Source organism: Chiloscyllium punctatum, chromosome 1 (assembly GCF_047496795.1).
Source record: "Chiloscyllium punctatum isolate Juve2018m chromosome 1, sChiPun1.3, whole genome shotgun sequence".
NCBI classification, from domain to species: Eukaryota; Metazoa; Chordata; class Chondrichthyes; order Orectolobiformes; family Hemiscylliidae; genus Chiloscyllium; species Chiloscyllium punctatum.
Window position 1 is genome coordinate 95,223,387 of NC_092739.1, and position 13,999 is coordinate 95,237,385.

The following is a 13,999-nucleotide window of genomic DNA, read 5'->3' on the forward strand; positions in this document are numbered from 1 at the left end:
TTTGAAATGACCAGCCAGTCTTAGGGACATACAACCTACAAACACGGCATCACACCCACATGGAAATTCTCATTTGCCTTTTTGGCATGATAGCAGTAATTTGTTAGTGGCAAACATCAAGATGTGTTCCTACTACAGGTTGTTCTGTGATAACGCGACAGTTGTGTTTCTCTGCAACCTCGTGCTCTAGAAAATCGCACTGTACAAGGTCGCTAATAGAAAACCGCTAAACCCATTCAGTGGAAAGTTCACATTATCCAAACAACATCCACAATTCATCAATCGTGTTACAGTCAATTCACGTTAACAAAAAGTGCGTTGTAGCAGAATGACTTGTACATAGAAGTAATGTGAAACATCTGGATTCGCATGTGCCTCAAACATTTGAGATACCTTACTCTTCCAATGTAATTTCAGGACCAAAGGGTCACCAGTTTAGGGAAATTCATGAGTTTGTGTCCTATGTAGTGAGAAAAGATCTGGTCAGAGTAGCTAGTATTCTGCAGGAAGTCTTTGATGCGTTCTATTTCAGAATCAAGCTTGCACAGTAAATGCAGTGTTCACACTAAAAGGATGCTGCCATCAAGACAAACAGAAATTCTGCCTAGCACACAAAGTAGCAATGTGTCAGTGTAATGCCAAATATGTGGGCGTCCGTCTTAAAATCTGTCAGGTTTAATTAAGCAGCATTTCCCTTCAGATGTTCACAACAAACAAGGTACTGACGATAGCCAATTAGTCTGTGCTTACAAAACCTGCAACACATGTGATTCTACATTGGACAACATTTGCTTTATAAACCTGAGTGTGTGAAGATTAGCACTGATGCTGATTTAGGATTGTCATTTGGGTTTGGGACGTGATGCACTTGCATGAACTGGCAGTTATATGTATTAATACATAAGGCTCTGTTCTTTACAGATAGAATTAACCTGTGCACACACTGTGCCTGTTCAAACTTTAAGAAAAGGGTGACAGCCATTTGCTGGTGTATTTCTCAGGGTAATGGTCTGACCAAGATGTATCAACCTGCCTGGTTTGAATTCTAGACAAAACCTGATCATGATCATTAACTGCTACATTTTCCTGGTAACACCTCCATCAATCAGAGTCCACTTGCCAACCAATCAGCATTCCCTTCTCATAAATGTTACTTCTTTCCCTATTCTTGCAAATTGTCCTTAGAAGTTTAAAACAAAAGGCTTTAACAAAATACAAACACTTCTTTATAATTGATCAAAATGTTATTGAAATGCAATCTTAAAATGATGGGAACAAATGTTGAGAATTCAGATCTGTAAAACTTTTCATGCAGCTGGTACTATGTAAAGTCATTTTTCTTATTTATGAAATGTATGACTGTAATCAAACCTGAGTTGCATTTGTTGCACTGTAAGGAAAGCCTACTCTCACTGAAATTTAGCACATTGAGAAGAAAAGTGAAAAATATTGTAATGACACAGTGGACCTTGCATCAAAGAGCCATGAAATAAATACTGACATGCTACATAATATGGGACTTAGATTATGACAAAAGATAAAGCATTCTTGTACAGAAAATACCATTAAACATTGCATGCCAATAAACACACTTCTTATAACTGTCATGTTAAAGCATATTTAGTTACTACTCTCACGCACATATGTCAAACTGTGAAACAAGCCCATTCATGTAGTAAGTGTAAGGAACAGCAAAATGTTTGAAGAGGTGTCTGCTTTCTTTTCAGCAGTTTAAACATGATTCTTACATTCCACTGAACAAAGACATGGAAATACCATAAATCGATCGCCTTGATACCTATTTAGATTTAAACTAACTGATACTGGCAGTGCAGTCAGAGTGTCATTGGTAATTAGATATGTTAACCCTGGTTGGACGTACTCTGACAATTTTCATAATGCAGCATAATAAACCATAAGGCACATTCTATCTCCTCCATGCAATGTGATGTACTGTGGATTTAGTTCATACTGCATGGGGTTCTGCAGACTTGCTAAGTGTGAAGAGGTATTGGTTTATGCAGACCAGTCTGCAGTGGACTTACTTTATATGATACAAAGGGAAATATTCACAAAGTCCACTGAGCAGAAACAGAGCAATAGCACTGTGAAAATGGTGAGTCCTAACATGCTTCTGATTCCCACCAATATTATATTCCCAAGTATCTACTGCTGAGTGGCTGAAGTATTCAGCTGAGTCAAGCATTTGGCAATTCTAAAACTCACATCTTAAAGAGCACTTCGTTTGCCAGCTTAGGATCTGATGCACATATTGTGCTGGAGTGGTCCTTCAGACTCCATTGAAGACAATCTGAGCACTTAACATACAAGTGTGTTCAGTAATTGACATCCCAGTCCAATAGAAAATTAGAATCTAAAAAGCCAGATTTCAGAGTGGAATTTGCCTTGTCCAGTATTAACATTAAACCTATCAACTTCTGAAACTGGAGCTGGCCAATAAAATCTTTACTGTTATGTACTGTAGTTGTTGGGCTACCTCCACAGGGCAAGAGAGATAGCAACTCTTTTTATACCCTCTGGCCACGTATTAATGAGTTCTGCATCCTTCAAATGGACCAAACATCTTCCAGTGCTGTCAGAAAACCATTGGCCAACTTTGGTTAACTCCTTCAATGCATGACCTCTTTCACCTGGAAGGACAAGTGCAGCAGACACATGGAAAAATCACTTTCAAGTTCCCCTTCAAGACACATATAATCCCAAAATTGAACTAAAATGGGATTCCTTCACTGTTACTGGATCAAACTCCTGAATTCCCTTCTTAACAGCCTTGTGGGCGTATTAGTGCAAAAAAGCAGCTCACTGCCATTTTGTTATGGGTAATTTGGAATGAGCAATAAATGCTAGCCTAGCCAGAGACCTACACATTTCAAGATAAATTGTATTTAAAGTCATCAATACCTATAGAATTTACAGCATATCATGGAACACTAGCCTGCGTTACATCAGCAATATATTGAACATTAATAAAGGTGATTTGGGGAAAGAATTAAATTGAAAGCAAGTAAGAAGCTGATTTGTTTGGAATTGTTCAAAAACATAGTAAAAGTTAGTCTGTGTGTATGTTTGTGAATGGTGCATTGTAATGTGAGATACACAAATACAGATAGTTAGGGTTGGACAATTGTTTAACAAATTTAAGCATTAAATTTCACTGGAACATTTTCACTTATTCCCTTGTTTTAAAAAAAACTGAAGTCATCCAGTACAGATCATGATGTGTTTAATAGGAATTAATGATCTTTTGTGATGGATAAGGAGGTTGCGTGCGAGTTGGAAGAGTCATAGAGTCATAGAGATGTACAGCACAGAAACAGACCCTTCGGTCCAACTCATCCATGCCAGATATCCCAACCCAATCTCGTCCCACCTGCCAGCACCCGGCCCATATCCCTCCAAACCCTTCCTATTCATACACCCATCCAGATACATTTTAATTGTTGCAATTGTACCAGCCTCCACCACTTCCTCTGGCAGCCCATTCCACAAATGTAGCACCCTCTACTCCTTAGGTCTCTTTTATATCTTTCTCCTCTTGCCCTAAAGCTATGCCCTCCAGTTCTGAACTCCCACACCCCAGGCAAGAGACTTTGTCTATTTACCCTATCCATGTCTCTCATGATGCTATAAACCTCTATAAAGTCACTACCCAGCCTCCGACGCTCCAGGCAAAACAGCCTTAGCCTCTTCCACCTCTCTCTATAGCTCAAATCTTCCAACCTTGGCAACATTCTTGCAAATCTTTTCTGAACCTTTTCAAGTTCCACAACATCTTTCCGATAGGAAGGAGACCAGAATTACACACAATATTCCAACAGTGGCCTAACCAATGTCCTCAACACGACCTCCCGACTCCTGTACACTACTCTGACCAATAAAGGAAAGCATACTAAATGACTTCTTCACTATCCTATCTGCCTGCGACTCTAATTTCAAAGAGATGGATGAAGAACAAAAGCATCATTGTTGGCTTATTGTTGTTTTAAAAGCAGTAAGTTATTAATTCAGATAAATGTGAGGTTCTGCATTTTGGGAAAGCAAATCTTAACAGGACTTATACATTTAATGGTAAGGTCCTAGGGAGTGTTGCTGAACAAAGAGACCTTGGAGTGCAGGTTCATAGTTCCTTGAAAGTGGAGTCGCAGGTAGATAGGATAGTAAGGAGGCGTTTTGTATGCTTTCCTTTATTGGTCAAAGTATTGAGTACAGGAGTACAGGAGTTGGGAAGTCATGTTGCGGCTGTACAGGACATTGGTTAGGCCACTGTTGGAATATTGCGTGCAGTTCTGGTCTCCTTCCTATCAGAAAGATGTGAAACTTGAAAGGGTTCAGAAAAGATTTACAAGGATGTTGGCAGGGTTGGAGGATCTGAACTACAGGGAGAGGCTGAACAGGCTGGGGCTGTTTTCCCTGGAGCGTCGGAGGCTGAGGGGTGACCTTATAGAGGTTTACAAAATTATGAGGGGTATGGATAGGATAAATAGACAAATTCTTTTCCCTGGGGTTGGGGAGTCCAGAACTAGAGGGCATAGGTTTAGTGTGAGAAGGGAAAGATATAAAAGAGACCTAAGGGTCAATATTTTCACGCAGAGGGTGGTACGTGTATGGAATGAGCTGCCAGAGAATGTGGTGGAGGCTGGTACAATTGCAACATTTAAGAGGCATTTGGATGGGTATATGAATAGGAAGGGTTTGGAGGGATATGGGCCGGGTGCTGGCAGGTGGGACTAGATTGGGTTGGTATATCTGGTCAGCATGGACAGGTTGGACCGAAGAGTCTGTTTCCATGCTGTACATCTCTATGACTCTATGATGTTTCTATGTGACCTGCAATGTTGACTCCAACACTTGCTATATATTTAGAGGGTAAAAAATTGAAAAACACTACTGACTTCCATTATGTGAATGTAATGTTTTTGAAAAGCCATTGCATAGGATTTCCCAGTGATAAATTGGAACATCTGGAAAATTTGATCATAAATGGGCTTTCAGTAGCATTCATACTTTCAAATCATTCAGGATTAAATTAAGAATTTGTATGAATTGCCTTCAGATACTAAAATTGCCTTCAGATAAATTTGAACCAGCTGTTTGATTAATTCAATACTGTTCATCGCTCCATAATTGTCCAAAGTCTTCCATGAGTGAAGCTTTATGTTTGTTTGTATGCTGAATATTGTATATCTTTCAATTTAAACTTGCTTAACTCAAATTATCCATTGATTTAATTCATCTCAACCATGTAAAAATAATATTTTTGCTGTTTTGATGCTGTGGTATGGTAGTAAAATGATTCCAAAGTAGGTAACGAGATAAATCCCAAGGTTTGCCTATAAGTTGGGGAGGTGATGGCCTCAGATGCTGCTTGACCTGCTGTGCTTTTCTAGCACCCACTCTAATCTTGACTGATCTCCAGCATCTGCAGTCCTCACTTTTGCCTAGTGGTACAATGAAGTTCTTGAAGAGTTTGGCTTAGAGAGTGAGGAGGTTCTAATGGTTTTGCCAAACTTAAAATCTCCATATCCGGATTAATTTTATCCCAGGTTGTTGTGGGAGATGAAGGAGGAATTTACATGGGGCTCTGACCCAAATATTTAGTTCTTCCCTGGCCATAAGGGAGGTGCCAGAAGACTAGAAGGCAGCTGTGTGTTTCAACCTCTCAGGAAGAGGGGTAGAAATAAGCCAAGGAATTCCCAACCAGTGAGTCTCACAATTGGCAGGGCAACTACTGACGAATATTGTGAAGAAGAAAATGAATATGGAGGGATAGAGTTTGATCAGCAATAGTCAGTATGGCTTTGTCAAAGGGACGCCACGCCTAACAAATTTGATTGAATTTTGAAGGAGTTGATCAACTGTTTAAATGAGATTAGTTCAGTTTGTGCAGTTTATGCAGTTTACATTGGTTTCAGAATAGCCTTTGACAAGGTCTCAAATTGGAGATAAAGAAGTAAAAGCACATGGAATGCAGGAAAGTTTGGCATTTGGACCCAAAACTGGGCTGAGTGAAAGAGACAGAGGGTGAAGGTAGAAGGCTGTTTGTGTGCCTGGAGGCTGGTGTCCACAGGGATCAGTGCTGATTCCCTTATTGTTCATGATACAGAAGAAAATGTGAGGGGGTGAAAAGCTGACGGATGACACAAAGATTGACCAGTGAGGAAGAGGTCTTAGGTTGCAGGAGGATATAGATGGATTGGGCAGATGGACAGATCATTGGCAGATAGAATTCAATCCCGATCAATGTAAGGTGATATACTTTGGAAAAAGTAACAAGACAAGGGAGTACTCAGTGAATGACAGAGCACTAGGAAGTTCAGAGGAACAGAATCATCTTGCAGTGCTTGTCCACAGATTACTGAAGGCATCAGGACATGTTAGTAGGGTTGTTAAGAAGGCATATAGGTAACTTGTTACATAGATTACATGAACAGGGATGTTAAATTGGAAGTGGACAGGACTTTGGTTCAACCGCAGCTGGAGTACTATAAAAAAGGATTTGTTTGCAACGAAGGGTGTGCTATGGAGATTCACCAGGAGGTTGTCTGGGATGGAGCTGTTTGGCTATGAGTAGAGGCTGGCTAAGCTCAGGTTTTTGTTTTGGAGCAGACAAGGTTGAGAGGGACCCTGAAAGAGGTGTATAAGATTATGAAGGAATGGACAGGGTGGATTAAAAATAATTGTTCACCTGAGCTGAAGGGTCAATAACAATAGGGGCGTAATTTTAAAGTGAAAGGCAGGAGGTTTAGAGGGGTTTTGAGGAAATCCTTTTCACCCAGAGGTTGGTGGGGGTCTGTAAGGCACTGTTTGAAAGGCTAGTTGAGGCAGGAAACCTCACGATCTTTAAAAAGTACTAGGATCAACACTTGAAGTGTCATAGCATTCACATCCATGGGGTCAAGTGCTCGAAAGTGGGAGTAGGCTGGATTTTCAGATTCAATTGGCTGAAGGGCCTTTTTTTATTTTGAAAATTCTAGGATTCTAAAACTCTCAGTTTTGTCCCCAATTCTAATTCAGTCATTGGTTACACCCTAATTTTAAACCCAATAGTTTGCAATATTATTTCCTTGTTAATCTTCAGCAATGTTGAACACTTCCAACACTATAGATTGTTTGTTTCTACCCTCTATTGCTTCCATATTGTTAACATGTCTTAAACAAAAGACTTGTGTTTATATATAGCCCCTGCCAAATCTCAGGCATCCTTTGTTGACTCATTGACAACTGGGCCATCAGTGAAAGCTGAAGAAGCAGTTAAATAAGGGCGATGTTGCAGAGCTAGCAATGAATTGGATAGGGTTTAATTGGTGAAGGTGACAAATGTGGGGAGGAGGAGTGGCTCACATTGGGTGGGGGAGTGATTGACTTAATTTGATTTGATTTATTATTGTCACATGTACCTGGGTATAGGGAGATGTTTTGTTTTTGCGTGTAGCACAGGCAGATTAGATTAGATTAGATTCCCTACAGTGTGAAAACAGTCCCTTCGGCCCAACCAGTCCACACCGACACTTTGAAGAGCAACCCACCTAGACCCATTTCTCTCTGACTAATGTACCTAACACTATGGGCAATTTAGCATGGCCAATTCACCTGACCTGCACACCTTTGGACAGTGGGAGGTAACCAGACCACCTGGGGGAAACCCACGCAGACACGGGGAGAATGTGCAAACTCCACTCAGACAGTGCCCCGAAGCTGGGATCGAACCTGAGGCTGTGGCGCTGTGAGACTGCAGTGCTAACCACTGAGCCACCGTGTCACCCAAGCCACCGTGCTGCCCAAAATCACACCATACAAAGTGAATTAGGGTAACAGAGCCTAACAATGTTATGGCTGCAGAGAAGGAGTGAGGTCAACATTAAATTTAAAATTTGAGAAGTTCATTCAGAAGTCTAATAACAGTGGAGAAGAAGCTGTTCTTGAATCTGTCAGTATGTGTGTTTAAGCTTTTGTTTCTTTGCATTTTGTATGACTGGAGGTCTCATGGTGGGTAAAGTGGGATGCGGTCATAGGACCTGAGAGGGGGAATGGAGTCTTGGGATGGCAGAATCAGATGCTTCATGTGGTAGGTTGGAAATAAGTAGATAGTCCTCAGTCTGGTCATGAATCCAAAAGAGAGGTGGAAGGCACTGATCTCCTGAATCTGCAAAGTGTTCAGGTTTACAAAATGGGTGTGTCGCCTGAAGATTGTGAGTTTCTAAGTTACACATTCCTATGGCCACTATCTCATGGAAGTGCAACTACTGTCACTCTGGAAACCAGTGCCATTTTGTCTCAAGTGTGCTCAGCTGAAACTAGACTCAAGTAGTTTGCATATGTAAATAGATGTCCTAACACCAGTAAGTGGAACCTCATTGAATGTTTGGACAGAGCTTGCTAGTTGTATCATTGAGTCATAGAGTTACAAGTATGGAAACAGACCCTTTGGCCCAAATCATTCATGCTATGCAGATACCCTAAAATGACCTAGTCCCGTTTGCCAGCATTTGGCCCATATCACTCTAATCCCTTTCTAATAATTTACCCATCCAGATGCCTTCTAAATGTTGTAATTATATCAGCCTCCATCACCTTCTCCAGCAGCTCGTTTCATACACTCACCACCCTCCGGATCAAAAAGCTACTCATCAGGTACCTTTTCAACTTTCCTCTCTCACCTTAAACCTGTGCCCTCTTGTTTTGGACTTCCCAACCCTGGGGAAAAATCCTTGGCTATCCACCCTGTCTATGTCCCTCATGATTTTATAAACCTCTAAAAGGTCAAACCCTCACCTTCAACAGTCCAGGGGGAAAAAGAAACCCAGCCTATCCAGCCTCTCTCTTTAGTATCAGGTCTTGAGTGGTGCAAGATCGCCTCAAAGTTTCATTCCTATGGGAGCAGTAGGAGCAGGGGCACTTCTCTTGTTTTCACAAAAATGTAATAATTGTTGGCAGGAGTTTACCTTTATCCGCACCCCACTCCCAATCCCCTGCATTTTGCCTTCTTCTCTCCTGTTATCCCTTCTGAGGTCCTACCTGCAGGCTGGTTTGCCACTATCCTAACACTCTCAGTGCTGAAAGCAAGTTGCCTCAGGATGCTCAGTTGGCATCTGCACCTTACCTGTTTAACTTAATTGATTCCTGATGAAAGCTTTAGTCAGGCCTCAGGAGAGTAAGCGAAGAAATTCTCTAAACAATTTGGTGCTCGCCGTGTCCAGTTTGTCTGCAAATATGCCAAATCAGCTATTACAATCAGGTTATGAAGGCACTCATTAGAAGAGCATGAACAGCACTGGTAACCATCAAATGACTAAAAAGTGATGATCTTTCAGTGATCTGACAAGTTTAAAATAACTGATTTTCAATTCACCAGCACTTCTTCTTGAAGTTAGCTGTTTTTTCTTTATGTAATTGCTGTCTGACAGAAGCCCCCATGGTGACTGTCGCAAGTTATTAAACTATAAAAGCATCCTTTACATCTTTGCTCAGAAATAGCATATGAAAGGAAATATTGCTGGCAGCACAACAACTTTAGTTGCATTAGTGGCTGTAGAAATAAAGGATAAGAAACCTAATTCTGCCTACTGCTCAAAACTAAGTCACATCATGCCCTGGAACAATCAATACCCTCAGTTATACACTGAAGGTATTCATCATCTGAAATCTTCAAATCCCTACAATACAGCCATTCATACAGGTCAACAGATCAGTCCTGACAAGAAGCAACAACTGCTCATTGGAATGTGTAATTAATATGCTCTCAATACCTTCCAACTATTTGGAACTTTTGAATTAGGATTACTTTACTTGAGCAGGGCATTCATGTTGCATATTTTACTTCACGCAAAGTGGTTTCCATTTGGCAGTGGTGCAGAACAATTTAATGGCAGCTAACTGACAGTAGTTTAGCATTTTGTGTTTGGTATTGGATATGGTTTTTATAAAACTGTTTGCAAACTTTCCTTTAGGATAGAATGTAGAACAGTACAGCACAGGTCCTTCGGCCCACCATGAAGGGCTTTTGCCCGAAACGTCGATTTCGCTGCTCGTTGGATGCTGCCTGAACTGCTGTGCTCTTCCAGCACCACTAATCCAGTATATGGTTTTCAGCATCTGCAGTCATTGTTTTTACCTTGTTTTTACCTTCGGCCCACCATGTCTGCGTTGACTATGATGTTAATCTAAATTAATCCCTTCTGTTGCATATTGCCCATGTCCCTCTCTTTTCTGCATATTTATGTGTCTATCTAAATGGCTCTTAAATATTGCTATTACCTCTTCTTCTACCACCTCCTCTCACAGCATGTTCCAGGCACCTACTATTTTCTGTGGAAAGAAGTGCCTCCCACATATTCTTCAAACATTTCCCCTCTTTAAATCTATGCCCCTAGTATTTGACATTTTCACTCTTTGAAAAAGCTAATCACCCTGTCCGTGCCTCTCTTAATTTTATATATTTCTCACCTCTGATGCTCTAGTGAGTACAATCCAAGTTTGTCCAACTCTCCTTATAGCTAATACACTCCAACACAGGCAACATCCTGATAAACCTCTTTTGCACCTTCTTGAAAACCTCCACATCCTTCCTAACATTTGATGACAGAACTGCACACAATACCTCAAATGTGGTCTACTAAAGTGTTACACAGCAGCAACATGAGTTGCCACTTTTATATTCAATGTCCTGACCAATGAAGACAAGCATGCCATATGCCTTCTTTACCACCTTACCCACTCGTGTTGCCACTTTTAGGGATCTACGGACTTGCATCTCAAGATCCCTCTGTACATCAGTGCTCCTAAAGGCCCTGCCATTTACTGGATATCTTCCTCTTGCATTTGACGTCCCAGAATACATCACTTTACATTTGTTCAGATTAAACCTCATCAGTCATTTCTCCACCAATTTTATAACTGACCTATATCATGCTGTATCCTTTGACAACCTTCCTCACTACCCACTACACCACCAATTTGTATGTTGTCTGCAAGCTTACTAATCAAACTTCCAAACAAAAAACGTCCTTCTACAACTACCCTCTGTCTTCTATGACAAAGCCAGTTTTGTATACGATTTACCAACACATCGTGGATCTCATGTGACTTAATCTTCTGTCCAGGCTACAGTAAAGGATCGTGTCATAGAGCATGAAATGGTACAGCACAGGAACAGTCTAGCATGGGACCAAGCAATATGTTGCTATAGAGCATGATTGGAAACCTGCTGCTAGAGATTAAGAAAAGCCACATGATCCATTCTTTTTTTAAATGCTTCTGCATTCATTGCAAAGATCTGTGAGTAGCTGAGTTCAATGGAAAGAACAGTCAAAAGATGTAATTAACTTGTTAAGCTTTTCTTGAGAGAGTAGATAATGCAATATGATTAGTGTTTTATGGTTGGATTTTCAAAGGGCATTTGATAAAATATCGCATATTGTTAGAAAAGTGGATGTAGCAGCACATGTGAAAAAATGGACTAAAGGATAGAAAATGGGGAGTTGTGATGAATAATGCTTTATCAGGCTGAAATGGATAAACAATGGATCTCCCAAAGGTTTGGTACAAGGACCAATGCTGTTAGAAACTTTCTATAGGATTCTAAAGGGTTTTCAGGTACAATTTGCAGATGACACAACAATTGACAGTGTTGTAAACAATAAACAAAATAATGATGGACTTTTAGAGGTCTGGTGGAATGGCTGGGTGCGTGGCAGCTGAAACTCAATGCAGAAAAGTGAAAGGTGATATACTTTGCAGGAAGCACAAGGAAAGATGTTTGAGTCAGCTAGTACAAATTTAAAAAGGATTTGAATCTATTTATGTATGAATCTTTGGAGAAGACCACTTGATTAATAAAGCACAAAAGCAGAAGCTGCTGGAAAAGCTCAGCAGGTCTGGCAGTATCTGTGAAGCGAAAATCAAAGTTAATGTTTCGGGTCTGGACACCCTTCCTCAGAACTCTTTTGATTTCTCTTCACAGATACTGCCAGACCTGCTGAGCTTCTCCAACAACTTCTGTTTTTGTTTCTGATTTACAACGTTCACAGTTCTTTCGGTTTTGATTAATAAAGCATTTGATATCCTGCTCTTTATAAATAGAGAACGAATGATACGGGGTTTGTTCACATTTGGGTCATGCAATGTGCCATGAAGACAAACAATGTAGTTGAGCCTGAAGGAAAAGTTAGGGAATGTGACAGTTGGTAGCAAGAACACAGAGAAGTAACTGACTGATGCCAATGGTTTTAGTCTTCCTCTTGTTCTTAATGACTGAAAAAAGTTATGGATCAAAGTGTTGCCATGAAAGATAGCCACTTTTGGGTCTGAGTAGTTTAAGCAAGCAAATGCTTTAATCACAAGCGAAAAGGTTACCTGAAAAATTTCTCAAAATAGGGAGCTTCCAGCATATTTGTATAGTTTTAATGTCATGCAGGCTTTTATCTGAACCTTCAGCCTTGGATCTGCTAGTTTCCATGGTAACTCAACCATTTTACCTAGATTTTCTTTTACCCTTGTGTTAGGGGTAACAGGAAAGAAACATACACTATTATAGGTTGTTACTGTTACAATATAGAAGAAATCAGGCATAACGTCAGGACTTTTTTCAAGACTATTATGCATTTAACTTTAACCTTACTAATATTAACCCCATTGCCCTACTACACAAAGCTCAATATTGAACAAGTCATCTGACGACTTAAATCAAAGAAATCAAGGAGACATAGTAGCTGACTGCATGGCTTTAGATAATGTCACCAAGGAGTAAACGTGAATGAAGAGATGGAAAGGCCCCAAGGATAGGTATTTAGGAAACTCATGAAATGACAATGCAGGATGGGAAGGCCCCTCATAGACCCCTCAAAGATTCCTCCCAACCGGTAATGCTCCCTTCCAACCTCTTCCATCAGGCAGAAGATATAGAAGCTTGACCACACGCAACAACAGGTTCAAGAACAACCTCTTCCCTGCCGTTATTAAATTGCCGAATGGACCTCTCTAACTTCAAATAATGTTGATCTTGCCAATGTTGTTCTTGCTTTGCACACTGCCTGTGCAGTTGTAACCTTGTTTGCCTTGCTCTGTCTAAGTACTCTATGATCTGGATGTCCTTATTTGTTATGATCCGCCTGTACTGCTCACAAAACAAGGTTTTTCACTGTACTTAGATAAACGTGACTACAACAAATCAAATCAAACCAAATCAAATCAAGGAGGAGAAGCCATTGATAGAATGGGGTCTGGCTATAATCAGGGAGGCAAGAATTGAACTAAGTGACTTTGAGTTGAACAAGGAAGCTAACAGAAAGATGATGTGATTAACAGTCCAAAAGGCTGCAGAGAGTCTAACCAAATAGAACTGGGGTAATATACCCTCATCATAAATTTCATAGAATAAGCTCAGTTGTGCCATTTCAATGCTGTAGGAGAGGTATTCAAAAATAAAGTTTTTGGAGAGATGTATATAATACTGGGAGGCAATAAATCATTTCAGAGCTAGTAACTCTTAATAGACGTGTTCAGTGGCATAAATTCTTATGACTGTAAGCTCTATTGCACGGTTTGAACAGAACATGTTGCATGTCTGTTTAGCTAGAAGCTTCAGGGATCCATAAAAGAAGTGGATGGATGACAAAGACCTATTTTTGAACCTCGCAGAATATTAGGTTCCTACAGATGGAGAGTTATAAATATTTTCCTTGTTTTCTGTTAACATAAGGCTTATTCCACATGAGTGGACTAGTGAAAGTTATTAATCCATCCATTTACATTTCATGCATCAGTAAACCTTTGAGAGCCTCTATTTTTGAAAAGACAACTTATTGTAGAAGTGAATAATAATGTGTTTTATAAAATTCGATGGATTGATTTTTTTCACTGCAAGGGCTACTTTGACCTTCTATGCTAAATTGATACGAGCAAACAATCACAATGAATAGCAATTAAACAAGCAGCATTCACTGAAGTTATTTTTTGTTTAAACTTTAAGTGAAGTTTCCTT